Genomic DNA, 13,692 nt, shown 5'->3' with positions numbered 1-13,692 from the left:
TTCAGATGTAGTTAAAGTTACTAGAAACGATGATTGTCATGTTGCAGCAAACAAACCTTTCCTGTAACGTTGAATTGCTAATAGTGTTCTCTTCATCCCTGGTATGTATATCTCTCTTCATTCAGATGTAGTTAAAGTTACTAGAAACGATGACTGTCATGTTGCAGCAAACAAACCTTTCCTGTAATGTTGAATTGCTAATCGTGTTCTCTTCATCCCTTGTATGTGTATCTCTCGTCATTCAGAAATAGTTGAAGTTTCTTCAAACGATGACTGTCATGTAGCAGCAAACAAACCTTTCCTGTAACGTTGAATAGCTAATCGTGTTCTCTTCATCCCTTGTATGTATATCTCTCTTCATTCAGATTTAGTTAAAGTTACTAGAAACGATGATTGTCATGTTGCAGCAAACAAACCTTTCCTGTAACGTTGAATTGCTAATCGTGTACTCTTCATCCCTTGTATGTATATCTCTCTTCATTCAGATGTAGTGAAAGTTACTACAAACGATGACTGTCATGTTGCAGCAAACAAACCTTTCCTGTAACATTGAATTGCAAATCGTGTTCTCTTCATCCCTGGTATGTATATCTCTCTTCATTCAGATGTAGTTAATGTTTCTACAAACGATGACAGTCATGTTGCAGCAAACAAACCTTTCCTGTAACGTTGAATTGCTAATCGTGTTCTCTTCATCCCTGGTATGTATATCTCTCTTCATTCAGATGTAGTTAAAGTTACTAGAAACGGTGATTGTCATGTTGCAGCAAACAAACCTTTCCTGTAACGTTGAATAGCTAATCGTGTACTCTTCATCCCTGGTATGTATATCCCTTTCATTCAGATGTAGTTAAAGTTAGTAGAAACGATGATGGCCCTGTTGCAGCAAACAAACCTTTCCTGTAACATTGAATTGCAAATCGTGTTCTCTTCATCCCTGGTATGTATATATCTCTTCATTCAGATGTAATTAAAGTTACTAGAAACGATGATTGTCATGTTGCAGCAAACAAACCTTTCCTGTAACGTTGAATTGCTAATCGTGTTCTCTTCATCCCTGGTATGTATATCCCTTTCATTCAGATGTAGTTAAAGTTACTAGAAACGACGATGGCCGTGTTGAAGCAAACAAACCTTTCCTGTAACGTTGAATTGCTAATAGTGTTCTCTTCATCCCTGGTATGTATATCTCTCTTCATTCAGATGTAGTTAAAGTTACTAGAAACGATGATTGTCATTTTGCAGCAAACAAACCTTTCCTGTAACGTTGCATTGCTAATCGTGTACTCTTCATCCCTTGTATGTATATCTCTCTTCATTCAGATGTAGTTAAAGTTACTGCAAACGATGATTGTCATGTGGCAGCAAACAAACCTTTCCTGTAACGTTGAATTGCTAATCGTGTTCTCTTCATCCCTTCTATGTATATGTCTCTTCATTCAGATGTAGTTAAAGTTACTACAAACGATGACTGTCATGTTGCAGCAAACAAACCTTTCCTGTAACGTTGAATTGCTAATCGTGTTCTCTTCATCCCTTGTATGTATATCTCTCTTCATTCAGATGTAGTTAAAGTTACTACAAACGATGACTGTCATGTTGCAGCAAACAAACCTTTGCTGTAACGTTGAATTGCTAATCGTGTACTCTTCATCCCTTGTATGTATATTTCTCTTCATTCAGATGTAGTTAAAGTTTCTACAAACGATGACTGTCATGTGGCAGCAAACAAACCTTTCCTGTAATGTTTAATTGCTAATCGTGTTCTCTTCATCCCTTGTATGTATATCTCTCTTCATTCAGATGTAGTTAAAGTTACTACAAACGATGACTGTCATGCTGCAGCAAACAAACCTTTCCTGTAATGTTTAATTCCTAATCATGTTCTCTTCATCCCTTTTATGTATATCTCTCTTAATTCAGATGTAGTTAAAGTTACTAGAAATGATGATTGTCATGTTGCAGCAAACAAACCTTTCCTGTAACGTTGAATTGCTAATCGTGTTCTCTTCATCCCTTGTATGTATATCTCTCTTCATTCAGATGTAGTTAAAGTTACTAGAAACGATGATTGTCATGTTGCAGCAAACAAACCTTTCCTGTAACGTTGAATTGCTAATAGTGTTCTCTTCATCCCTGGTATGTATATCTCTCTTCATTCAGATGTAGTTAAAGTTACTAGAAACGATGACTGTCATGTTGCAGCAAACAAACCTTTCCTGTAATGTTGAATTGCTAATCGTGTTCTCTTCATCCCTTGTATGTGTATCTCTCGTCATTCAGAAATAGTTGAAGTTTCTTCAAACGATGACTGTCATGTAGCAGCAAACAAACCTTTCCTGTAACGTTGAATAGCTAATCGTGTTCTCTTCATCCCTTGTATGTATATCTCTCTTCATTCAGATTTAGTTAAAGTTACTAGAAACGATGATTGTCATGTTGCAGCAAACAAACCTTTCCTGTAACGTTGAATTGCTAATCGTGTACTCTTCATCCCTTGTATGTATATCTCTCTTCATTCAGATGTAGTAAAAGTTTCTACAAACGATGATTGTCATGTTGCAGCAAACAAACCTTTCCTGTAACGTTGAATTGCTAATCGTGTTCTCTTCATCCCTGGTATGGATATCTCTCTTCATTCAGATGTAGTTAAAGTTACTACAAACGATGACTGTCATGTGGCAGCAAACAAACCTTTCCTGTAACGTTGAATTGCTAATCGTGTTCTCTTCATCCCTTGTATGTATATCTCTCTTCATTCAGATGTAGTTAAAGTTACTAGAAACGGTGATTGTCATGTTGCAGCAAACAAACCTTTCCTGTAACGTTGAATAGCTAATCGTGTACTCTTCATCCCTGGTATGTATATCCCTTTCATTCAGATGTAGTTAAAGTTAGTAGAAACGATGATGGCCCTGTTGCAGCAAACAAACCTTTCCTGTAACATTGAATTGCAAATCGTGGTCTCTTCATCCCTGGTATGTATATATCTCTTCATTCAGATGTAATTAAAGTTACTAGAAACGATGATTGTCATGTTGCAGCAAACAAACCTTTCCTGTAACGTTGAATTGCTAATCGTGTTCTCTTCATCCCTGGTATGTATATCCCTTTCATTCAGATGTAGTTAAAGTTACTAGAAACGACGATGGCCGTGTTGAAGCAAACAAACCTTTCCTGTAACGTTGAATTGCTAATAGTGTTCTCTTCATCCCTGGTATGTATATCTCTCTTCATTCAGATGTAGTTAAAGTTACTAGAAACGATGATTGTCATTTTGCAGCAAACAAACCTTTCCTGTAACGTTGCATTGCTAATCGTGTACTCTTCATCCCTTGTATGTATATCTCTCTTCATTCAGATGTAGTTAAAGTTACTGCAAACGATGATTGTCATGTGGCAGCAAACAAACCTTTCCTGTAACGTTGAATTGCTAATCGTGTTCTCTTCATCCCTTCTATGTATATGTCTCTTCATTCAGATGTAGTTAAAGTTACTACAAACGATGACTGTCATGTTGCAGCAAACAAACCTTTCCTGTAACGTTGAATTGCTAATCGTGTTCTCTTCATCCCTTGTATGTATATCTCTCTTCATTCAGATGTAGTTAAAGTTACTACAAACGATGACTGTCATGTTGCAGCAAACAAACCTTTCCTGTAACCTTGAATTGCTAATCGTGTTCTCTTCATCCCTGGTATGTATATCCCTTTCATTCAGATGTAGTTAAAGTTAGTAGAAACGATGATGGCCCTGTTGCAGCAAACAAACCTTTCCTGTAACATTGAATTGCAAATCGTGTTCTCTTCATCCCTGGTATGTATATCTCTCTTCATTCAGATGTAGTTAATGTTTCTACAAACGATGACAGTCATGTTGCAGCAAACAAACCTTTCCTGTAACGTTGAATTGCTAATCGTGTTCTCTTCATCCCTTGTATGTATATCTCTCTTCATTCAGATGTAGTTAAAGTTACTAGAAACGATGATTGTCATTTTGCAGCAAACAAACCTTTCCTGTAACGTTGCATTGCTAATCGTGTACTCTTCATCCCTTGTATGTATATCTCTCTTCATTCAGATGTAGTTAAAGTTACTACAAACGATGATTGTCATGTGGCAGCAAACAAACCTTTCCTGTAACGTTGAATTGCTAATCGTGTTCTCTTCATCCCTTCTATGTATATGTCTCTTCATTCAGATGTAGTTAAAGTTACTACAAACGATGACTGTCATGTGGCAGCAAACAAACCTTTCCTGTAACGTTGAATTGCTAATCGAGTTCTCCTCATCCCTTGTATGTATATCTCTCTTCATTCAGATGTAGTTAAAGTTACTACAAACGATGACTGTCATGTTGCAGCAAACAAACCTTTCCTGTAACGTTGAATTGCTAATCGTGTTCTCTTCATCCCTGGTATGTATATCTCTCTTCATTCAGATGTAGTTAAAGTTAGTAGAAACGATGATGGCCGTGTTGCAGCAAACAAACCTTTCCTGTAACGGTGAATTGCTAATCGTGTTCTCTTCATCCCGTGTATGTAATATCTCTCTTCATTCAGATGTAGTTAAAGTTACTACAAACGATGATTGTCATGTTGCAGCAAACAAACCTTTCCTGTAACGTTGAATTGCTAATCGTGTTCTCTTCATCCCTTGTATGGATATATCTCTTCATTCAGATGTAGTTAAAGTTGCTAGAAACGATGATGGCCGTGTTGAAGCAAACTAACCTTTCCCTGTAACGTTGAATTGCTAATCGTGTTCTCTTCATCCCTTGTATGTATATCTCTGTTAATTCAGATGTAGTTAAAATTACTAGAAACGATGACTGTCATGTTGCAGCAAACAAACCTTTCCTGTAACGTTGAATTGCTAATCGTGTTCTCTTCATTCCTTGTATGTATATCTCTCTTCATTCAGATGTAGTTAAAGTTACTAGAAACGATGATTGTCATGTTGCAGCAAACAAACCTTTGCTGTAACGTTGAATTGCTAATCGTGTACTCTTCATCCCTTGTATGTATATTTCTCTTCATTCAGATGTAGTTAAAGTTTCTACAAACGATGACTGTCATGTGGCAGCAAACAAACCTTTCCTGTAATGTTTAATTGCTAATCGTGTTCTCTTCATCCCTTGTATGTATATCTCTCTTCATTCAGATGTAGTTAAAGTTTCTACAAACGATGACTGTCATGTGGCAGCAAACAAACCTTTCCGGTAATGTTTAATTGCTAATCGTGTTCTCTTCATTCCTTGTATGTATATCTCTCTTCATTCAGATGTAGTTAAAGTTACTAGAAACGATGATTGTCATGTTGCAGCAAACAAACCTTTGCTGTAACGTTGAATTGCTAATCGTGTACTCTTCATCCCTTGTATGTATATTTCTCTTCATTCAGATGTAGTTAAAGTTTCTACAAACGATGACTGTCATGTGGCAGCAAACAAACCTTTCCTGTAATGTTTAATTGCTAATCGTGTTCTCTTCATCCCTTGTATGTATATCTCTCTTCATTCAGATGTAGTTAAAGTTACTACAAACGATGACTGTCATGCTGCAGCAAACAAACCTTTCCTGTAATGTTTAATTCCTAATCATGTTCTCTTCATCCCTTTTATGTATATCTCTCTTAATTCAGATGTAGTTAAAGTTACTAGAAATGATGATTGTCATGTTGCAGCAAACAAACCTTTCCTGTAACGTTGAATTGCTAATCGTGTTCTCTTCATCCCTTGTATGTATATCTCTCTTCATTCAGATGTAGTTAAAGTTACTAGAAACGATGATTGTCATGTTGCAGCAAACAAACCTTTCCTGTAACGTTGAATTGCTAATAGTGTTCTCTTCATCCCTGGTATGTATATCTCTCTTCATTCAGATGTAGTTAAAGTTACTAGAAACGATGACTGTCATGTTGCAGCAAACAAACCTTTCCTGTAATGTTGAATTGCTAATCGTGTTCTCTTCATCCCTTGTATGTGTATCTCTCGTCATTCAGAAATAGTTGAAGTTTCTTCAAACGATGACTGTCATGTAGCAGCAAACAAACCTTTCCTGTAACGTTGAATAGCTAATCGTGTTCTCTTCATCCCTTGTATGTATATCTCTCTTCATTCAGATTTAGTTAAAGTTACTAGAAACGATGATTGTCATGTTGCAGCAAACAAACCTTTCCTGTAACGTTGAATTGCTAATCGTGTACTCTTCATCCCTTGTATGTATATCTCTCTTCATTCAGATGTAGTGAAAGTTACTACAAACGATGACTGTCATGTTGCAGCAAACAAACCTTTCCTGTAACATTGAATTGCAAATCGTGTTCTCTTCATCCCTGGTATGTATATCTCTCTTCATTCAGATGTAGTTAATGTTTCTACAAACGATGACAGTCATGTTGCAGCAAACAAACCTTTCCTGTAACGTTGAATTGCTAATCGTGTTCTCTTCATCCCTGGTATGTATATCTCTCTTCATTCAGATGTAGTTAAAGTTACTAGAAACGGTGATTGTCATGTTGCAGCAAACAAACCTTTCCTGTAACGTTGAATAGCTAATCGTGTACTCTTCATCCCTGGTATGTATATCCCTTTCATTCAGATGTAGTTAAAGTTAGTAGAAACGATGATGGCCCTGTTGCAGCAAACAAACCTTTCCTGTAACATTGAATTGCAAATCGTGTTCTCTTCATCCCTGGTATGTATATATCTCTTCATTCAGATGTAATTAAAGTTACTAGAAACGATGATTGTCATGTTGCAGCAAACAAACCTTTCCTGTAACGTTGAATTGCTAATCGTGTTCTCTTCATCCCTGGTATGTATATCCCTTTCATTCAGATGTAGTTAAAGTTACTAGAAACGACGATGGCCGTGTTGAAGCAAACAAACCTTTCCTGTAACGTTGAATTGCTAATAGTGTTCTCTTCATCCCTGGTATGTATATCTCTCTTCATTCAGATGTAGTTAAAGTTACTAGAAACGATGATTGTCATTTTGCAGCAAACAAACCTTTCCTGTAACGTTGCATTGCTAATCGTGTACTCTTCATCCCTTGTATGTATATCTCTCTTCATTCAGATGTAGTTAAAGTTACTGCAAACGATGATTGTCATGTGGCAGCAAACAAACCTTTCCTGTAACGTTGAATTGCTAATCGTGTTCTCTTCATCCCTTCTATGTATATGTCTCTTCATTCAGATGTAGTTAAAGTTACTACAAACGATGACTGTCATGTTGCAGCAAACAAACCTTTCCTGTAACGTTGAATTGCTAATCGTGTTCTCTTCATCCCTTGTATGTATATCTCTCTTCATTCAGATGTAGTTAAAGTTACTACAAACGATGACTGTCATGTTGCAGCAAACAAACCTTTGCTGTAACGTTGAATTGCTAATCGTGTACTCTTCATCCCTTGTATGTATATTTCTCTTCATTCAGATGTAGTTAAAGTTTCTACAAACGATGACTGTCATGTGGCAGCAAACAAACCTTTCCTGTAATGTTTAATTGCTAATCGTGTTCTCTTCATCCCTTGTATGTATATCTCTCTTCATTCAGATGTAGTTAAAGTTACTACAAACGATGACTGTCATGCTGCAGCAAACAAACCTTTCCTGTAATGTTTAATTCCTAATCATGTTCTCTTCATCCCTTTTATGTATATCTCTCTTAATTCAGATGTAGTTAAAGTTACTAGAAATGATGATTGTCATGTTGCAGCAAACAAACCTTTCCTGTAACGTTGAATTGCTAATCGTGTTCTCTTCATCCCTTGTATGTATATCTCTCTTCATTCAGATGTAGTTAAAGTTACTAGAAACGATGATTGTCATGTTGCAGCAAACAAACCTTTCCTGTAACGTTGAATTGCTAATAGTGTTCTCTTCATCCCTGGTATGTATATCTCTCTTCATTCAGATGTAGTTAAAGTTACTAGAAACGATGACTGTCATGTTGCAGCAAACAAACCTTTCCTGTAATGTTGAATTGCTAATCGTGTTCTCTTCATCCCTTGTATGTGTATCTCTCGTCATTCAGAAATAGTTGAAGTTTCTTCAAACGATGACTGTCATGTAGCAGCAAACAAACCTTTCCTGTAACGTTGAATAGCTAATCGTGTTCTCTTCATCCCTTGTATGTATATCTCTCTTCATTCAGATTTAGTTAAAGTTACTAGAAACGATGATTGTCATGTTGCAGCAAACAAACCTTTCCTGTAACGTTGAATTGCTAATCGTGTACTCTTCATCCCTTGTATGTATATCTCTCTTCATTCAGATGTAGTAAAAGTTTCTACAAACGATGATTGTCATGTTGCAGCAAACAAACCTTTCCTGTAACGTTGAATTGCTAATCGTGTTCTCTTCATCCCTGGTATGGATATCTCTCTTCATTCAGATGTAGTTAAAGTTACTACAAACGATGACTGTCATGTGGCAGCAAACAAACCTTTCCTGTAACGTTGAATTGCTAATCGTGTTCTCTTCATCCCTTGTATGTATATCTCTCTTCATTCAGATGTAGTTAAAGTTACTAGAAACGGTGATTGTCATGTTGCAGCAAACAAACCTTTCCTGTAACGTTGAATAGCTAATCGTGTACTCTTCATCCCTGGTATGTATATCCCTTTCATTCAGATGTAGTTAAAGTTAGTAGAAACGATGATGGCCCTGTTGCAGCAAACAAACCTTTCCTGTAACATTGAATTGCAAATCGTGGTCTCTTCATCCCTGGTATGTATATATCTCTTCATTCAGATGTAATTAAAGTTACTAGAAACGATGATTGTCATGTTGCAGCAAACAAACCTTTCCTGTAACGTTGAATTGCTAATCGTGTTCTCTTCATCCCTGGTATGTATATCCCTTTCATTCAGATGTAGTTAAAGTTACTAGAAACGACGATGGCCGTGTTGAAGCAAACAAACCTTTCCTGTAACGTTGAATTGCTAATAGTGTTCTCTTCATCCCTGGTATGTATATCTCTCTTCATTCAGATGTAGTTAAAGTTACTAGAAACGATGATTGTCATTTTGCAGCAAACAAACCTTTCCTGTAACGTTGCATTGCTAATCGTGTACTCTTCATCCCTTGTATGTATATCTCTCTTCATTCAGATGTAGTTAAAGTTACTGCAAACGATGATTGTCATGTGGCAGCAAACAAACCTTTCCTGTAACGTTGAATTGCTAATCGTGTTCTCTTCATCCCTTCTATGTATATGTCTCTTCATTCAGATGTAGTTAAAGTTACTACAAACGATGACTGTCATGTTGCAGCAAACAAACCTTTCCTGTAACGTTGAATTGCTAATCGTGTTCTCTTCATCCCTTGTATGTATATCTCTCTTCATTCAGATGTAGTTAAAGTTACTACAAACGATGACTGTCATGTTGCAGCAAACAAACCTTTCCTGTAACCTTGAATTGCTAATCGTGTTCTCTTCATCCCTGGTATGTATATCCCTTTCATTCAGATGTAGTTAAAGTTAGTAGAAACGATGATGGCCCTGTTGCAGCAAACAAACCTTTCCTGTAACATTGAATTGCAAATCGTGTTCTCTTCATCCCTGGTATGTATATCTCTCTTCATTCAGATGTAGTTAATGTTTCTACAAACGATGACAGTCATGTTGCAGCAAACAAACCTTTCCTGTAACGTTGAATTGCTAATCGTGTTCTCTTCATCCCTTGTATGTATATCTCTCTTCATTCAGATGTAGTTAAAGTTACTAGAAACGATGATTGTCATTTTGCAGCAAACAAACCTTTCCTGTAACGTTGCATTGCTAATCGTGTACTCTTCATCCCTTGTATGTATATCTCTCTTCATTCAGATGTAGTTAAAGTTACTACAAACGATGATTGTCATGTGGCAGCAAACAAACCTTTCCTGTAACGTTGAATTGCTAATCGTGTTCTCTTCATCCCTTCTATGTATATGTCTCTTCATTCAGATGTAGTTAAAGTTACTACAAACGATGACTGTCATGTGGCAGCAAACAAACCTTTCCTGTAACGTTGAATTGCTAATCGAGTTCTCCTCATCCCTTGTATGTATATCTCTCTTCATTCAGATGTAGTTAAAGTTACTACAAACGATGACTGTCATGTTGCAGCAAACAAACCTTTCCTGTAACGTTGAATTGCTAATCGTGTTCTCTTCATCCCTGGTATGTATATCTCTCTTCATTCAGATGTAGTTAAAGTTAGTAGAAACGATGATGGCCGTGTTGCAGCAAACAAACCTTTCCTGTAACGGTGAATTGCTAATCGTGTTCTCTTCATCCCGTGTATGTAATATCTCTCTTCATTCAGATGTAGTTAAAGTTACTACAAACGATGATTGTCATGTTGCAGCAAACAAACCTTTCCTGTAACGTTGAATTGCTAATCGTGTTCTCTTCATCCCTTGTATGGATATATCTCTTCATTCAGATGTAGTTAAAGTTGCTAGAAACGATGATGGCCGTGTTGAAGCAAACTAACCTTTCCCTGTAACGTTGAATTGCTAATCGTGTTCTCTTCATCCCTTGTATGTATATCTCTGTTAATTCAGATGTAGTTAAAATTACTAGAAACGATGACTGTCATGTTGCAGCAAACAAACCTTTCCTGTAACGTTGAATTGCTAATCGTGTTCTCTTCATTCCTTGTATGTATATCTCTCTTCATTCAGATGTAGTTAAAGTTACTAGAAACGATGATTGTCATGTTGCAGCAAACAAACCTTTGCTGTAACGTTGAATTGCTAATCGTGTACTCTTCATCCCTTGTATGTATATTTCTCTTCATTCAGATGTAGTTAAAGTTTCTACAAACGATGACTGTCATGTGGCAGCAAACAAACCTTTCCTGTAATGTTTAATTGCTAATCGTGTTCTCTTCATCCCTTGTATGTATATCTCTCTTCATTCAGATGTAGTTAAAGTTACTACAAACGATGACTGTCATGCTGCAGCAAACAAACCTTTCCTGTAATGTTTAATTCCTAATCATGTTCTCTTCATCCCTTTTATGTATATCTCTCTTAATTCAGATGTAGTTAAAGTTACTAGAAATGATGATTGTCATGTTGCAGCAAACAAACGTTTCCTGTAACGTTGAATTGCTAATCGTGTTCTCTTCATCCCTTGTATGTATATCTCTCTTCATTCAGATGTAGTTAAAGTTACTAGAAACGATGATTGTCATGTTGCAGCAAACAAACCTTTCCTGTAACGTTGAATTGCTAATAGTGTTCTCTTCATCCCTGGTATGTATATCTCTCTTCATTCAGATGTAGTTAAAGTTACTAGAAACGATGACTGTCATGTTGCAGCAAACAAATCTTTCCTGTAATGTTGAATTGCTAATCGTGTTCTCTTCATCCCTTGTATGTGTATCTCTCGTCATTCAGAAATAGTTGAAGTTTCTTCAAACGATGACTGTCATGTAGCAGCAAACAAACCTTTCCTGTAACGTTGAATAGCTAATCGTGTTCTCTTCATCCCTTGTATGTATATCTCTCTTCATTCAGATTTAGTTAAAGTTACTAGAAACGATGATTGTCATGTTGCAGCAAACAAACCTTTCCTGTAACGTTGAATTGCTAATCGTGTTCTCTTCATCCCTGGTATGTATATCCCTTTCATTCAGATGTAGTTAAAGTTACTAGAAACGACGATGGCCGTGTTGAAGCAAACAAACCTTTCCTGTAACGTTGAATTGCTAATAGTGTTCTCTTCATCCCTGGTATGTATATCTCTCTTCATTCAGATGTAGTTAAAGTTACTGCAAACGATGATTGTCATGTGGCAGCAAACAAACCTTTCCTGTAACGTTGAATTGCTAATCGTGTTCTCTTCATCCCTTCTATGTATATGTCTCTTCATTCAGATGTAGTTAAAGTTACTACAAACGATGACTGTCATGTTGCAGCAAACAAACCTTTCCTGTAACGTTGAATTGCTAATAGTGTTCTCTTCATCCCTTGTATGTATATCTCTCTTCATTCAGATGTAGTTAAAGTTACTACAAACGATGACTGTCATGTTGCAGCAAACAAACCTTTCCTGTAACGTTGAATTGCTAATCGTGTTCTCTTCATCCCTGGTATGTATATCCCTTTCATTCAGATGTAGTTAAAGTTAGTAGAAACGATGATGGCCCTGTTGCAGCAAACAAACCTTTCCTGTAACATTGAATTGCAAATCGTGTTCTCTTCATCCCTGGTATGTATATCTCTCTTCATTCAGATGTAGTTAATGTTTCTACAAACGATGACAGTCATGTTGCAGCAAACAAACCTTTCCTGTAACGTTGAATTGCTAATCGTGTTCTCTTCATCCCTTGTATGTATATCTCTCTTCATTCAGATGTAGTTAAAGTTACTAGAAACGGTGATTGTCATGTTGCAGCAAACAAACCTTTCCTGTAACGTTGAATAGCTAACCGTGTACTCTTCATCCCTGGTATGTATATCCCTTTCATTCAGATGTAGTTAAAGTTAGTAGAAACGATGATGGCCCTGTTGCAGGAAACAAACCTTTCCTGTAACATTGAATTGCAAATCGTGTTCTCTTCATCCCTGGTATGTATATATCTCTTCATTCAGATGTAATTAAAGTTACTAGAAACGATGATTGTCATGTTGCAGCAAACAAACCTTTCCTGTAACGTTGAATTGCTAATCGTGTTCTCTTCATCCCTGGTATGTATATCCCTTTCATTCAGATGTAGTTAAAGTTACTAGAAACGACGATGGCCGTGTTGAAGCAAACAAACCTTTCCTGTAACGTTGAATTGCTAATCGTGTTCTCTTCATCCCTGGTATGTATATCTCTCTTCATTCAGATGTAGTTAAAGTTACTAGAAACGATGATTGTCGTTTTGCAGCAAACAAACCTTTCCTGTAACGTTGCATTGCTAATCATGTACTCTTCATCCCTTGTATGTATATCTCTCTTCATTCAGATGTAGTTAAAGTTACTACAAACGATGATTGTCATGTGGCAGCAAACAAACCTTTCCTGTAACGTTGAATTGCTAATCGTGTTCTCTTCATCCCTTCTATGTATATGTCTCTTCATTCAGATGTAGTTAAAGTTACTACAAACGATGACTGTCATGTTGCAGTAAACAAACCTTTCCTGTAACGTTGAATTGCTAATCGTGTTCTCTTCATCCCTTGTATGTATATCTCTCTTCATTCAGATGTAGTTAAAGTTACTACAAACGATGATTGTCATGTGGCAGCAAACAAACCTTTCCTGTAACGTTGAATTGCTAATCGTGTTCTCTTCATCCCTTCTATGTATATGTCTCTTCATTCAGATGTAGTTAAAGTTACTACAAACGATGACTGTCATGTGGCAGCAAACAAATCTTTCCTGTAACGTTGAATTGCTAATCGTGTTCTCCTCATCCCTTGTATGTATATCTCTCTTCATTCAGATGTAGTTAAACTTACTACAAACGATGACTGTCATGTTGCAGCAAACAAACCTTTCCTGTAACGTTGAATTGCTAATCGTGTTCTCTTCATCCCTGGTATGTATATCCCTCTTCATTCAGATGTAGTTAAAGTTAGTAGAAACGATGATGGCCGTGTTGCAGCAAACAAACCTTCCTGTAACGTTGAATTGCTAATCGTGTTCTCTTCATCCCGTGTATGTAATATCTCTCTTCATTCAGATGTAGTTAAAGTTACT

Source organism: Rhineura floridana, chromosome 13 (genome assembly GCF_030035675.1).
Source record: "Rhineura floridana isolate rRhiFlo1 chromosome 13, rRhiFlo1.hap2, whole genome shotgun sequence".
Lineage (NCBI taxonomy): Eukaryota > Metazoa > Chordata > Lepidosauria > Squamata > Rhineuridae > Rhineura > Rhineura floridana.
This window is presented reverse-complemented; position numbering follows the sequence as displayed.